The sequence below is a fragment of the Tauraco erythrolophus genome, chromosome 1 (genome assembly GCF_009769465.1).
Source record: "Tauraco erythrolophus isolate bTauEry1 chromosome 1, bTauEry1.pri, whole genome shotgun sequence".
Taxonomy (NCBI): Eukaryota; Metazoa; Chordata; class Aves; order Musophagiformes; family Musophagidae; genus Tauraco; species Tauraco erythrolophus.
Genome location: NC_141465.1, coordinates 78,569,585 through 78,585,237, shown reverse-complemented (window position 1 = coordinate 78,585,237; position 15,653 = coordinate 78,569,585). Strand labels below are relative to the sequence as shown.

At 38.1% G+C, this 15,653-nt stretch overlaps 1 protein-coding gene and 1 non-coding gene across 3 annotated transcripts in view; one reads left to right on the top strand and one right to left on the bottom strand.

The window, feature by feature from the left end:
• Nucleotides 1-15,653, top strand: part of GPC6 (glypican 6) — an 800,550-nt gene that overhangs the window by 558,294 nt on the left and 226,603 nt on the right. The window lies entirely within an intron of this gene.
• On the bottom strand, nucleotides 5,509-5,697 carry LOC147529426 (U2 spliceosomal RNA). Its single transcript, XR_015222675.1, has one exon. It is a non-coding gene; the product is annotated as a U2 spliceosomal RNA (small nuclear RNA).

Sequence of the window (15,653 nt, the reverse complement as noted above, 5' to 3'; positions counted from 1 at the left end):
AATAAAACCATATAATTCACAGAACATAAAAGATAATACATGTAAAGCATGAAACAAACATAGCCTTCTGCAAGACAGTGTACTGTACTCTTAGCAAGATAGTCAAGGGTTATTTAGTCCATGGTGTGGACTTTTCTCCTGCAAATCTTACTCTCATTTTAAAACTTTTCTAAGAGAGAGAGAGACATAAAAAGTCAGCATATTAGATGAATAAATAACGTAATAGCTTCTTGCAATAACCACCTCTAGTTGCTGCTTACTAATCAGACATTCAAAAAATAAACAAATATAATGCAGTGAGTAAGAGATTTGCTTGCAAGTGGAGAATCATATGATTAGCCATTCTATGATAATATAACAAGGTCATTGTGTTAAAAAACAGAAGATTAAAGAAATTTCTTTTCTGTCTTGTGCATCTATGTCCATAAGTAATAATATCAAAGTTTTCACATTTATTTTTAACTGCTACAGAGGGAACATATACATCTAAATTGGAGAGATAATATATAACGGGTTTTGTTAATGCTTTTTCTCTGAATGAAAAAATCCAGCTATAGTGAAATTATTTCTCGTTCAGGTCGTCTTTCAGTGCCCTTGACTATTGTAGGGTTTAAGAGAGAGGGAGAGAGAGAGAGAGGCTGCTTTCTGTGCTTGCAGATTTCGGTCTTGGCTCAATATGTTTCTCTTTGTCAAGTCATATCTTTTTTTAATTTCTTTAACTTTTCCTCATCATAATAGGTCCCCAACAGTTCTTTTCATCCAATCTCTAGCAGCAGCAATGTCACTGATCTTACTATTTTGCAAGAGTGTTCATGCAGCCAGTCAGCAGTGTGGTGGGTAGAAGGCGAAATGGGAAAATGAGTTGTAAAGGGTTGGTTACAGTAGGAACCCACTTCCAGGAGTCATTTTGTACAAGGAAATATTTCTGCAGCATGATTTTGTAATTTGTTATTCCAACGGTATTTGCCAAAACCATCTTTGAGTTTTACACATGCAGTTGTAGCCAATGGACAGAAGAACACCACGATCAACTCTGCTCTTTTGGCACATAGCGAAGGGCAGGTCTGGCCCACCTGACATATCCTAGTCTTGTTACTAAAAACTGACTTTTCTATATAAGAAAAACATTGGCCACCCTCACAGCTCCATTTTCTATTCTCCTTGAAAGCCCAGATGTTCTCTTACACAAGGAGAAAATGAACAAAGTGTTTCTGACGTTGGAGGATAGTCAGCAACCCACTGATCAAGACAGCAAAGAATAATACAGGAAAAGCGTAGGCAAATATATGTAGTGTTTGGTGTCGACATTAAAAGAACTCCAAGCTTTTTAATTTGCATGTTTTAGAATAATTTCTTGATTGTTCTAATTAAAATTTGAGACACAAATACCTACTTAAATCTGAGATTGACTAAGCCCTGTGTTTGTTTCTCTCCATTATCTCTAGAAGGGTTCCAAATAATTATGTCAGATGTTGATGCCTAAATTGTAGATGTAACATCTTTGTCAGTGACATGGACAGTGGGATCGAGCGCACCCTCAGCAAGTTTACAGACAGCACCAGGCTGTGTGGTGTTGTGGACATGCTGGAGGGAAGGGATGCCATCCAGAGAGACCTTGACAGGCTGGAGAGGTGGGCCTGTGAGAACCTCATGAAGTTCAACAAGGCCAAGTGCAAAGTCCTGCATGTGGGTCGGGGCAATCCCAAGCATAAGTACAGGCTGGGTGGAGAATGGATTGAGAGCAGCCCTGAGGAAAAGGACTTGGGAGTGCTGGTGGATGAGAAGCTCAACAAGAGCCGGCAATGTGCGTTTGCAGCCCAGAAAGCCAACCATATCCTGCGCTGTATCAAAAGAAGCGTGGCCAGCAGGTCGAGGGAAGTGATTCTGCCCCTCTCCTCTGCTCTTGTGAGACCCCACCTGCAGTACCGCATAATAAGTCTGGGGTCCCCAACATAACAAGGACATGGTTCTCTTGGAGTGAGTTCAGAGGAGGGCCACAAAGATGGTCTGAGGGCTGGAGCACCTCTCCTATGAAGACAGGCTGAGAGAGTTGGGGCTGTTCAGCCTGGAGAAGAGAAGGCTCCGGGGTGATCTTTTTGCAGCCTTCCACTATTTAAAGGGGTCCTGCAGGAAAGCTGGAGAGGGACTTTTTACAAGGGCATGTAGTGATACGACAAGGGACAATGGATTTAAACTGAAAGAGGGGAGATTTAGATTGGATATAAGAAAGAAATTTTTTACTCTGAGGGTAGTGAGGCACTAAAACAGGTTGCCCAGAGAAGTTGTAGATGCCCCATCCCTGGAAGTGTTCAAGGCCAGGTTGGATGAGGCTTTGGGCAACCTGGTGTAGTGGAGGATTTCCCTGCCCCCATGGCAGGGGGGATGGAACTAAATGATCTTTGAGGTCCCTTCCAACCCTAACCATTCTATGATTCTATGATTCTATTTATACACTTGAGATTAATCCCATATCTATCTATCTATCTCATAACTGACAGCAGGAATGATCCATTCTCTTGCTGTGAACCACAGGACCATATCTACAGTGAATGAAGCATTCTGGGACATGGCCCAACAGAGCCACTATTCAGACCATCCCACTTATGAAAGGTGTTTTAAGCGTCGAACATTTTCAGGTTATTTTTATGACCTAAGGACCAGGCCCCATGATGTGCACATGTAAAGTTCTGTGGCAAATAACACAGTGTCTTTTCCTTTTGACTTTTTATTCGACATTGTATGTTGTGTTCCTCTGTTCTGGCTGCTCCAGAATGCACAAAAGCATCTGAGCATGCTGTGGCCAAAAGGCTTCTGGCACTGCAGGAACAGAGAGATGGAAGACACTCAGCAAGACAGGGAGGGATACTGCAAAAACCAAATGGATGCAATAAGGGAGAGTTTTCCCATAGACTTAGGAGGGACCTTATTCCTCTCTACAACTACCTGAAAGGAAGTTGTAGTGAGGTGGCTGTTGGTCTCTTCTCCCAAGTAACAAGTGATAGGATGAGAGGAAATGGCCTCAAGTTGCACCAAGGGAGGTTTAGATTGGATATGAGGAAAAATCTCTTCACTAAAAGGGTTATCAAGCATTGGAACAGGCTGCTCAGGGAAGTGGTGGAGTCACCTCCCCTGGAGGTATTTAAAAGATGTGTAGATGTGATGCTTAGGAACATGGTTTAGTGGTGGGCTTGGCAGTGTTAGGTTTGAGGTTGGTCTCGATGATCTAAAGGGTCTTTTCCAACCTAAACGATTTTATGATTCTATGACTAGTTGCAACTAGAAACCAATTTTACACTTGCTAGACTAAGTTAGAAAGAAAGTTTAGCCTTTCAACTGATAGCAACCATTCCTTACCTGTGCTCCTTATTCTGGAAGGTTTGCTAGCATTAGACATATGGTTTTACAAGCTCTAAAATCTGTTGAAGTTCACATCTCTTTTCCTTTAGCCTTTTTCTTTTTAAATTTTGCTTATTTAAGGTCCATCGAGATGATAGAACAGTGTCCACCAAACAAAACTTTTGACAAATACCAGCTTATTTTATCTGATTGTCTGTGTGCTGTTCGTGGTATGGGTCTGTGGGACTGTGGCTTGAGGTGCAGAGTGGTGGTGGAAAAATTAGCTGTAAAATAAGCAATGGCAGTGTAAAAGGACTACTTTTATACCATGATTTTTCTTTGTGAATTGGAAAACCATCCTTTGATGAGAGAGGAGAAAACTGGATGTACCCAGTTGAAACTGATCTCAGTAATTAATTTTGAGGCCATCTATCAAATGGCATTTTACTGACATGAAGAATCAGCAGGTAATCCCAGAAATACTCGTGCTGCAGAATCCAGTTACTGTTGGCTTTAATTGGCTATTATGTTTAAAGTGCCTTATATAGGGATTCTGAAAATCAAGTAAGCTTAAGCAAATTTACACTTTCTCTTGTTCTGGAAGCCATCCTTTTAATCCAGGCAGTGGATGAGATGTTCAGGAGACCTTGCACAGCTTTGAATCTCACTGCACTTGCCCATGTAAATAAAAACTTGGTAGTTGTCAGTGCAGCATCTTTTCCATTCATTCCACTGATGTTTAAGAAAGAAAGCCGATTATCTTCTACCCTCTAATTTTACATTAAAAATGTTTCAGCATCCTTATAAGACATAGATCTTTAGAAACTAGTATTCTACTTAAGACATTTATTTCTAGAGATACTGTCAAAAACAATATACTCTCTGCTGAATAGACAGGCACAGTGAAATTGTACTTTTTAGGATGGTTTGTGGTACCTGGACCAAAGTTGTCAGGTATAGAATCTGTTCCAACATCCATCTTTAGATACAGAGGACACTGTCAAGTTTGTGGAATTTCTGATATCCACTGGAAAATTTGGCCTCTCTGACTGTGCTGATATTGGCTGGGATAGAGTTATTTTTTTTCATAGTAGCTAGCATGGGGTTAAAGGTTTAAAGTAGTAATAACTTCACAGTGATATCCCTGTTGTCTTCTCCACTGAAGGTGAATGACATTACTGCACTGATGAGGACATCTCTCCCAACTTGTGAAAAACCTTTGTGTTTTGGACGTGACTGAAACATTCCTTACTTTTAAAAGGCTTGGAAAGCAATTGTGGTAGTGTAGCTGACAGCTGATCCATACCGGAGATGGTAATGATGAGACATCTTTCAGCAGGCATTATAAATGGATATCTGGCATTGAGAGTGCCTTTATGGTTTGAACATGTTTATCCTTGTGGTTCTGGAAACCAGACCACTAGGTGGATTATATGGCTGTATATAAATTGTATTCCAGCATGTTTTATAAATCAGGTGGCTTAATCAGATAAAGACAAATGGCAATGAAATAGCTTAAATACAAATTTACTGCCAGGTAGCCATTATGCAGTGCTGTATTTTACTTTTACTGGATTTTCTGACTTAGCTGGCAGTAAATTCCATCATTTGACACTTAACTTAGAGGCATGGGTCAAATTGTCATTCAGTCCAATCTGTGTGGTCCTTTCAGGTTCAACATGAATGGAGGTTTTGCCATCTGGCAAGAACCGACATCTTATTTAAGAAGCTATAGAACATCTTTCACTTTGTTAAAGAAGAACTTGGCATGCGGGGGGAGAAATGCAAAAATCCTTCTCCTAGTCTGCCTGCAGATGTATTCAGGACCAGTTCAGTCCACAGCACAATTAAGTCTTCTTATTCTTCTAACTTATTTTGGAAAGTCTGCTGGGAAGAGTGACAGCACCAGGGACAAGGCGGTCACAGTTACAAGCCTTCCCCACATATGCTGTGTCTCTGACTCAAGATTTCAGGAGTCCATGAAAAGCATAGCTGCAGTGGCAGCATCAGCCCCATGGAGTACATAGGCTCAGTGGAGTGGGTAGTGTTGTGGCCGTTGATTGCAACACCAGAAGATCTGTGAAGTACCACGGATCTGGATTCCACCTACAAAAAGATCAAAGCACACAGGGTGGCTTTATGCGCAGATACTGCATCCTGTCACGTGGTCACAGTGTGGCCGTGGTACCTGGAAGCACTGCAGTTTCACGTTGATGCATGGAGTGGATGGAGGAAGCTGTTACTCCTTCCCTTGCCCTCCAAATCCATTTAATATAAAATCTTGAAGCTGAGGATGTATCAGATATTAAAGTGATAAGAAAAGATGATGCAGTTGATCTTGGCCAACAGCTGGGAAGTGTGCATCAGGGACAGGGGCTTCAGTGTGTACTGCAGAGCACTTCTATCCCACTGAGGATGATATAGGATCAGTGCTTTCAAAGGCTGTCAACGGATCTAAACCATAACACATAAATGAGTGATTTCTGCACTTGAGAAAGTGAGAACTGTAAATCAAGGCAATTACAGAAGTTTGCAGTCATAACTGAAATTGTTGGGGTTTAAATTACTATAGCAAAATGTCCAAGCAAAAGAAATTAATCTTGGGCTATATTTTTCCCCAGTTTAATATCTTCTTTTGATTTTCACGTTTATAGATCTGCTACCCTTTAGGTCCTAGTTAGTCCAACACAATGCATTTTCTTGCTCGGTTTTGCGTAAAGAAAAAAAAGTTAAACAAGAGCTTACCTTCTGAGAATTTATGAGAAATGAAGTATTAAAAGGAGTGCTTTCATATGCTTGTAGACTACTTCTGTTTTGTACATCAACCTAAAATTCATAGTAGATTAAATGAAGATTTAATAGTAAATTTCACATTTAGTCTTTGTCTACATAAAAGGAAAAAGCACATCTGATTGTCAGATATATTTTTATAGTGTAGGTTTTGATCTACTTCCTGCAAGTGTGAACAAATAACCAGTTTAAACTCAACAAATTTTCTTTCATTGGGGACTTGCTTATTTTAAACCAATGCTACAATGTCCTTACTTTCCATTAGAATACCTTCCAAAAAATTGTAGTACCTAAACTATAATTCTATAACACTAGGTATAATAGAGGCATTTTGCTTCTGAAGTTCATCCTTCCATTAACTATCAGGGAACACGACAATGCGTCTAATTTTACATTACATGTACACGATTTTAGTTTTTGTATGTTTATATGGACATAGATGTGAAGGAAGAAGAAAGCTGCATCTTTTACACAGGACTAACTTGTTTTAATACAATCCAATAAGACATTCTCAGGAAAATTATATACTTGACTTCATATCATACACTCATGCAGTGCTAGCGCTTTGGACCGTGTTTTTCTTTAGTGCACAACTTAGAGAAAAAACACTGAGAAGAATCACTGTTCTTACTGTAGAGACACTAATTCCCCTAGTTATTCTCAATTGAATCACCTTCCTGTGTTTGTCTTATAGTGACTTGGAAGTAGGACACACAGACACTAGTGAGGACCCCTCTGTTACCCTTTTTACCTTTTGTGTTTATAGGGAAGGAGTTATCAGGAAGGGATTTAAAAGACAATAAAAGAAAATAAAATAATGCTTAGAAGATGGGATGAAGATGCAAATTTACTTTCTGCTATGCAGTTCCAAAAGCTACAAGTGCAATACTCAGCAGAAACGTGGGCACACATCCCATAAACAGGTCATTCTAGACCATAGTCATCATCCCAAGGTGCACTTGAGCATCTGTTAAATATTTTATATATGGTATTTATGTTTACAAGTAGCTTTGTGAAAATCTAACAAGAGCATTTGAAAGACCATAAAAGAGGAAATGTTAACATGGAGCTATAAGATGATCTCACATGATTTGGGCCCACATAATGCAGTGGCCATTTATTAATCCCATAAATAGATGGTGAACTATTTATAAAGTATCCCTCTGCTTCCGTGCTACCCTGAATATATTACCGAGATATAGTGTATTGTATTGAGGAGCCTGTGGTTGATTATTAGAACACAACAATATATCTGACTAGATTCTTGCAGGGATACCTTTAAAATCTGGCACCTTTCTTCACTTTAAAAGTCAAGAAAATAGTTTAAGATGTTCCCTGTCAATCCCCGAACTTGCATATTATCCACACAGACTTTGTTTTACTGTCCTGTCTATTGTGCTCCATCTTGTCCTTCATTCATATCGTGAAATGAAACAGGAACAGAAGCAAAGCATTATATTCTTTTATGTCTTAGATAACCAACATCTTGCTTTCTGCCAGGCTGGAGAGTCGTCAGCAAATGGTCAGTCTTTAAAGCAGGCTTTGCATTCCTTGCTGAAGTGGTGACTGTATTTTTGTGTCCATCTTGTCCCTGACAAGGTGTGACCAGCTTATTGCTAACAGTCAGATTTAATGCTTCATTTCAAAACTCAGCACTCTTTGTTATTTGGCCTTTCGAATTTCATGGAGAAGGACCAAGAATACAGGCGATTTGAAAAATCATGTTTTGTTTCTATGGAGATTCCTTTGCTTTTTTTTCCAAATAGCCCAGGGCTACTTATGGGATTTTACCCTTTGAACTCGCTTGAAAAATGTTCAGTGTAGGAATATGATGAAGCTTACCAAGTACAAAAAGCTATCAACCTTGAACTTGCCTGATTCACTATCCCTAAAATTTTATTTCTCTGTCTAGTAGAATACCCTCCTTTTAGTACTAGTCCACCCAGTCCCTACCCTTCAGTTGCTGCTGATACGCAGACCAGACAATTCATCAATCACGTGGGAAGGCACCTGTAAGGAATCTGCATATCCTTACTTGCTGTATCTACAAGATTGCCATTGTTTACAGATTCAGATAGTGATCATCTTGCTATAAACTTTGAAGTGTCTTTTGCATCATGACTTCTTCCGTATTTCTTAGAGCAGGAAGGAGCTGGAACACGTTGGGTCAATCTGTTGTCGCTTGTCACCTCAAATTATTGCATAACTTGTCATTGACCAAGACTGTCAATATTATGTATGCATTTACTTCATTCTCATCAGGGCTAGTGTGTTCTTGCTGACACCACACAATTCAGACATCCCACAGTCCTCTGCACCAGTCTGAGCTTCATGCCCTTTTTAAGTCAGTAAAACAATTCACAGGTCAGTGAACAGCAAACAAGACTTACTTTTGAGTACTTGTGAGTATTTATGAGTGATCAGAACAGTTTTACTGCTCTCTCTCTATTTGAGAAAACTGATTTTCTTCTCGGGTGCTTTTCTGTTTTGCACTGTGAATCATAGATAGGCAGTCAGACAGACTGCTCTTGGGTATGTAGTGCCTATTTCAAGCTGCTTGGGTGTTGTAAGTAGGACTGACTTTGACCCTTCTTCACATCATTTTCTTATCCAGATACTGCTGCACAACATGTTTAACTGCTTGATTTGAACATTATCTCCTGCTGTGGCAGTTCTTCTCTTTTTATATCTCAACCTTTCTCAGAGTTTTCCCTCCTGCTTATCTGGAGGTTTGATTTTCAGGTTATCAAGGACCTCCTCTTCTATTTTAGATTTGTACGTGGGCAATTCTTAACCTACTTCTTTGCAACAATTTTTTTCCTCCCAGTAAGTACAAAGCCACTTTTTCTTGATGATGCAGAGCCTAGTCCAGCATCTTTTCCTCACCATTCTTTCTTAATACCTCTTTCAACTTGGCTCTTCTTCTGACTATTCTGCAAGGCAACTGAACATCGTTGCTCAGTAACATCTTCCTGCTTTTCTAGTTGGAAAAAAAATGTGGATTCTTCTTGCTTAACTTTAAACATACACATAAAGATATTTGACATGGATTAATCATTATAGTACCACGAGAGTATAATAAGCACCTGTTTTTAGGTGGAATTGAATTTGTTTTGTAAGGGAGCATAGGTCATTTTGGTATGTATCTAGTCAAGTAAATCATATTAAAGACATTTTCTAAAATGCTGGACTTTATGGATTTTCTTTTTGCTCTCCTAATTATTTGAAGTAGCCAGTTTCAGGGGATTTTCTGACACTGTTTCTTACAGTCATGTCCTATTCTATTATCAGCCCTGGAAAATTTAGCACATGCTTTCCTCTGAAACCAAGGCTCTCTTATCTGGCGGAGGCCATAGACGTTTCTACACGAAGCTGGAAGAAGTAAGCACACTCCCTTTTAAGTAAGATGCAGTGTTGGTTGTTTTTTCTCGGGGAAGAAAGCAGAGGAACTACTTTTTATTAAGAGAGTATCTTAAAGTTTATGTTCCAGAAGAGATGGTGGGATTTGAAATGCCTAACAGCTGTGAGATTCTTTCCTTATTTCTGTGTAACAGAAAACTTCTCATCTTATGGGAGTGGAAGGAAGAAATTACTTCAAAGATTTTTCACCTTAGCTTTGCCCTTGAAATGCTGGGAATAGCAAATGCAATCCTTAGCTCAAATTCTATTTAATGGGGGATTACTCTAACAACAGATGAGAAAGATAAATATTTTTCCAGAAAATTTGCATGGCAAATTTTTCAGCTCAATAATATCTCATGGGATGTAAACCCCCATATCCTGGAGTATTTTCTCAGCTTGCACTATTTTCAGTCTAAGAAATTCTAGTTTAAATCAAAGTTATAATCAAACAGCATTTTTCCACCCAGTTTGTTTGAAATTCATTATGTGTCTCACAGGTAAAATGGGATTTAAGAAGAACATTTTAATATTTACATCTGAGTATTCAAACATTTTATTTTGAAAAACCTTAAATCGTAAAAAGAAAAAATTGCTTTAAAACATTACTCAGAAGTGATTAAAGAGATTAAAAAAATAGCTTTACATAAAATATCCTTCTGACTGCAGCTTTTTGAGTGTATTTTTAAATTTAGATTTTTTGTATCAGATAATCTAATAAGTAATTTTCAGAGTTTTCTAAAAATAGGAGAAGCCATTCTTTTCCTCTGTAACTAGAAGTCTAGCCTCACCCAAATAAACATCTGAAGATTTTGTCCTTGTGGTTTTTTGCCCTTGACTTTTGTGGGAAAATTGTGAAATTCCACAATTAATCTCTCCAACAATGATTTATTATTTGATGTACAACCTCCTGATATAATCACTTAGAGATTTGTGGTCCTTATTTTCCTGTAGCCAGTTTCAGAATTATATGTTATGATAACTTAGGCAAATCACAGAGGAGAGAGATATTTATGAGCAGTGTTGAAAAATTCTAGTGCATAACTTTTAGGGTTTTATCCATCTAAATACCATTAAAAATAGCTTGTGATGTTTCCTTTTTCCATCTGTAAAATGGAGAAGCAATGTTTGTCTACATTCCAGAATTATACACGTACTGGAACACAACTATAGACATACTGAAATGAACGATTAAGTGCGAAAAATGCCTCAAATTTTAATAGGTGTTGGAAAAACATCCAGTCGCCGTATTTCTCATGATTTCAAAATCACAGATAATGGAAAAGGACATCTCCATTGGAAAAGAACAATGGCTAAATCTTTCTCTTTTTTTAGAAAAAAATAAGGTGGTTCCTCTGAGTTGGAGTGGAGTAAGTGCTTAATGCTGCACAGTTTGTATCAGATAATAAATGTGTAATTTCTTTTTTACATTATGAATCTTTTCTAGGGTTCACCTCTATTTCCCTAAAATTGTTTCTAATAGTTTAATGAGCATATTGAACTATAAAATGTGTGTTTTCTAGAAAAATATTTATTGGCTATGAAAATATTACAATTAAATTTACCATGTTTTATCTCATCATATTCTCAAGATATGCTATCCCAGAATTGTGAAAATCTGTTTAACTAATTGTAGTGTTTTACTTTTATTTTAGTGTAATTCAAACACAAAGTCAAAGACACTAGTACAAAGCTGTAGTACTCAAACCAGGTTTTCTACCTTTCAGTCATCTGGGATGCTATGAATTGTTAAAAAGATAGCTATTTTTGTCTTTAGGAGGTTAGTATCAGACTAGACTTTTGGTTGATATGAGCAAGTATTCTCAAATTGACCTTCTACAACATAAATTCCCAATTGAGTATGGCTGATGCAGTATTTCCATTTTTATAGTAGACTGTGCTATAAAAGCAGTGAACTGAGATCTTAGCATCTAAGAGCCAGACTGAAACAATGAAAAATACTTCAATAAAGTGTTCAAATATCTTATGAATATTTCTATGTAGTTCTAATTAGATACACACAGATGTATTTTCAGCTGATATCCAGATTATTAAGCGAAATCAACAGTTACACAGTGCTCATGAAAACAGCCAAAATACAGAAAAGGAGAAAAATACATCAGTTGGATCCAGCAGTGGCCAAATCTTGTTTGAAGAAAAGAAAGAGCAAAAGGAAGAAAAGTTTCATTGCCAGCAAAGCTTTACCCGCTTTCCCCAGTATTAAAAACAAACAACAACAAAAAACAATAGGGAGTAATTGTAACATGTTGAGAATATAGTGTCAAAGATATTTGACAAAAAGAAGTGAGTGATGGGACTGAAGTTTAGTCTTCCTACTGAAGTTAATTCAAGATGTCAGGAAATAAAAAAGGACTTGTAGCTCTTAGGGTGGGTGATCCAAAGTTTTGCGGTAATCCTGGATACCCTATAAAGTGTGTACTTCGTGATACGTCTCAGTCCGATCCCAGTTACATCACTGTTACAATGGGTTTACACGCATTTCATGAGATCAGAAATGATGTTTTTGTGCCTAGGAAAAATTTCCTCAGTTCTGGCAGTTTGAATGCAACAATCAGTTATTTTTAATTAAAGGTTTATTTTCTTCCTTCTCTTCTGAAATCACAAACATTAACTTGTAATCCTTATATCCCGTTTGATTTGGAATACAATTTTGGATGTACTGTGGGTGGTTTTGGACAGGAAGTGCTAGAATTGGACTATTGAGTTGTCCACAGATAAATTAACCTTTTGGTGGAAGGGGGGGGGACACTGTTACTCTTAGTGGAGTTTGCATTTCTCTTGGAGTTGGTTGAGACATGCCAATGTGTATTCAAGATCAAACTCTGACCTGGCCGCATATGTAAACATTTTATTGGTTTTGCCCCAGTCCTATTTGAAACTCTTGAGATAATTAGGCTATGAACAAAATTATACTTGGGAGACATATCTCATTCTTCCATCATTAAGTTGTAGATGGACTACACAGAGATCCAAAAACTGATTTAAAAATGTCGGTGCCCCAGTTTCTCAGACAGTCCACCATGACTGTACAGAACACACACCAGCTTGCTGAGTGGGGAACTGGATGATTTAACCAAGATGCAAGTGCTAAAGACAGAGATTCATTTAAAAAATCTTTACAGTTATGGGCCATTTATATGAGATTGTAGGAATATGCCTCACCCTCTTGTATAAAGCAAAGCATTTGGTACCTCATCTTGAACACCAAATGGGAAGGAAGTACAAGTTTCCACTTTTTATCTAGCAGCCTGGTTGTCAATGCATTCATAAAGCTTGTGAGAAATAAAAGACAATCCTCTTCTTCTCAGACTGTGGGTTGTTTTAGTGTAGAGGCTTTTAAAAAGAGTACCTACTTCCTGGGCCAGTTGGCTAGAAATCAGCTGGGTTTTCCCAGCAGTTTTCCCCCAATGTCTTCAAGCTAAGGAGTGACTCCATGTGATTCCAAATGAGATCAGTTTCTTAGGGTGCATAGGAAATGTAGGAAGCAGTTGTGTCCCCTGTTTTGGTCTCTGGAGTGGCACTCAGTTTTTAATTTTGCTCATATTCGACAGATTTTATTTTATGCCAAGAAATGACAGGATCTGGACCTAAATATGGCTTTATGCTGTGAGTTTAAGTACATTCAATATTACTTTGGCAGAACACCCTTGCTTTATTACCAGACAACATATAACAGCTACTTCATTAAGAAATCTCCTATAAATACGAGTAGGGGAAACTGCATGTCAGTGTGTTTGATCCTTCTAAAGGTGACCAGTTGTTTAATCAGTTTGTCTGATTTTTTGTATCAGAAAAAAAGATTTATGTTTGTGTACTGACAGAGCAAAGGCTTTTGATCATAAAAACAGGTCATGTACATAAGAAAGCAGTCTTTGCAAATGTGGTGTTACAACAGAGTACAATTTCATGGCTTTTACCCAAAGAATTTCTCTCCTCAATTATTTATATTTGCAAGTTCACCATTGCAAAAGCTGTCTTCCAGATGAAATAATATTCCTCCTAGATTTTCTGAAAGGGGAAAATAAGTGTTCAGTAATGAAGCCCTTAAGAATCTTGCTTTTTGGGGGTTTTTTGCATGTATGCAAAACCATATGTTTAGATAAAGCTGAAGCTGTCAGAAAATGTTACAAAATGCAGTAATGTAACATGTCCTGCAGCTAATAGGCTCAATCAAAGCCCAGAAAGGCACTTTTCTGATGTGCTGCATTGCACGTATGCCTATACTACAATGAAGATGTCCTAGGCAGTCATAGAGACAGCATGATATAATTAATGACTCCTCTATAGCAGTTTCTCCAGTTGTGTCATTCAGTAGATTCTGATTGATTTATAATATATGATTTACATAAGGAATAGTTACTTCTAAACTTTGAAGTCTATGCAGGTTTCTCTGCTGCGATTACTGTGGAGCCAATTGCAATGTATTTTAAAATACACACACACAAAAAAAAAAAAAAACAAAACAAAACAGAAAAAAACTATATCCATCTACAAATGTAACAGAAAAACCATTGAAATTCCTGAGCTGAGGAACAGCTGTCCTCAGCAAACACAGGTTTTGAGTACTTCTGAATGAAATGAATATCTGCCTTTTTAATGGTCTACAGGAAAGTATTATTAGGTGTGAGAGATTCTGAATTTTTTTTTTTCAGATGGGAATGAGAAATGGACTTTGAAAGCACATTTCATAGAATTTGCCAGCAGAAAGAAGTAGCAAGCCAAGTACAGGTGGTTGAAAAATCAACTTTCTGTGATAATCTCTAGGTTTTATGTGTTCATAACTTTCTGAAATACACACTCTGTAAGCTGAATATTTTTTATGTTTGTATTTTTACCAAGATTTCAGAATGTTAAAGCAGAATTTGATTATTTTTGGCATGAAAGATACTTCAGCTGTTGTTGAGAGAGGAAAAAGATCTGACTGTATTCTCTGAAAATAAAGCTACAGAAAAAACAGCTGAAGCTGAAAACTGAAACTTGGCTGCTTACTGAAGGCTAGATTCACAAAGGCACTTAACTACTGTAACACAGCATTTAACTTTTAGCCTTCAAACTTCCAAAGTAGCTGAATTATTTTAATGTTTCCCTATGCTAAAAGCGGGAAGGTTCAGTCACCTAAAGGTACATGAGTACTGCTAAGTGACAGAGGAATATGGAGCAAGCTTGAGAAGGGGACTTATCATGTGCTCAGGTCAACAGCTTAATTGCTAGCCCTCCTCCTGGATGTGTTTTGGACCTCTCCATCTGACTCTGTGCGGTGCCTCTGCACTGTTTGGAGGACGGAGACTGCCTCCAGAAAGCTGTATGAAGATGCTTGTCTTGTTTTGTTCCCCTCTCTTCTTTCCATCACTAACCCAAGTCTAGTCTAAGCACTATCAAACTTAACCTCCTATCTTCACTTCAAAACATGCAACATTATATTTAGCTGCTTTTTACTCCCATTGCCTGCAGTATAGCTTTCTATTATTCCAAAGGCTTTGAGCTGAAAAGTAACCACACAAAATAATCATTATGTATTTTAGTCACTCACGCACCAGGTGGGACCCAGAGGAGATGTAGTGCCAAATACTATATAGCAGTATGGGATGTAGCCAGCTTGGAGTAGAAGGTGCTAGCAGTAAGCAATGTGAACGTGAGCCAGTCCCTGCCAATCGGCCTCAGAGACAGCAATTGATCTGTGCTTGTATTTTGTTTCACCAGCATAGCGTCTTCTGAAACAGAGGTCTGCAACATCCAGCTTGATCAGCAAGGAGATGCTTGTGTTGATCTTTGTCAAAGGCTGGTACAGATATGTCAGAGGTTTCTGTAGAAACTTTCTCAATCTGCTTTCTGCTTGGTGTCTTATCTTAAAGACTTCTCTCTAAACAAAAGCAGGGCACCTTCCTTTCTTGTAAAATGCTGTTGATGATGCCACCATTTTTTACAGGGAATATGAGACACCTGGGTCCTGCTTATTCTTTTTGAGTGGTAAGAATTTATCCTATATATAGTTCACGGTCGACTGTGTCTGGGAGTATTCTGGTTAAAGATGTTCTGTAATGCAACAAGAATTCAAGATTAACTGTAAATAGATATTCTAAGGGGCCTATAGGGTCCTGTCTTAGCAG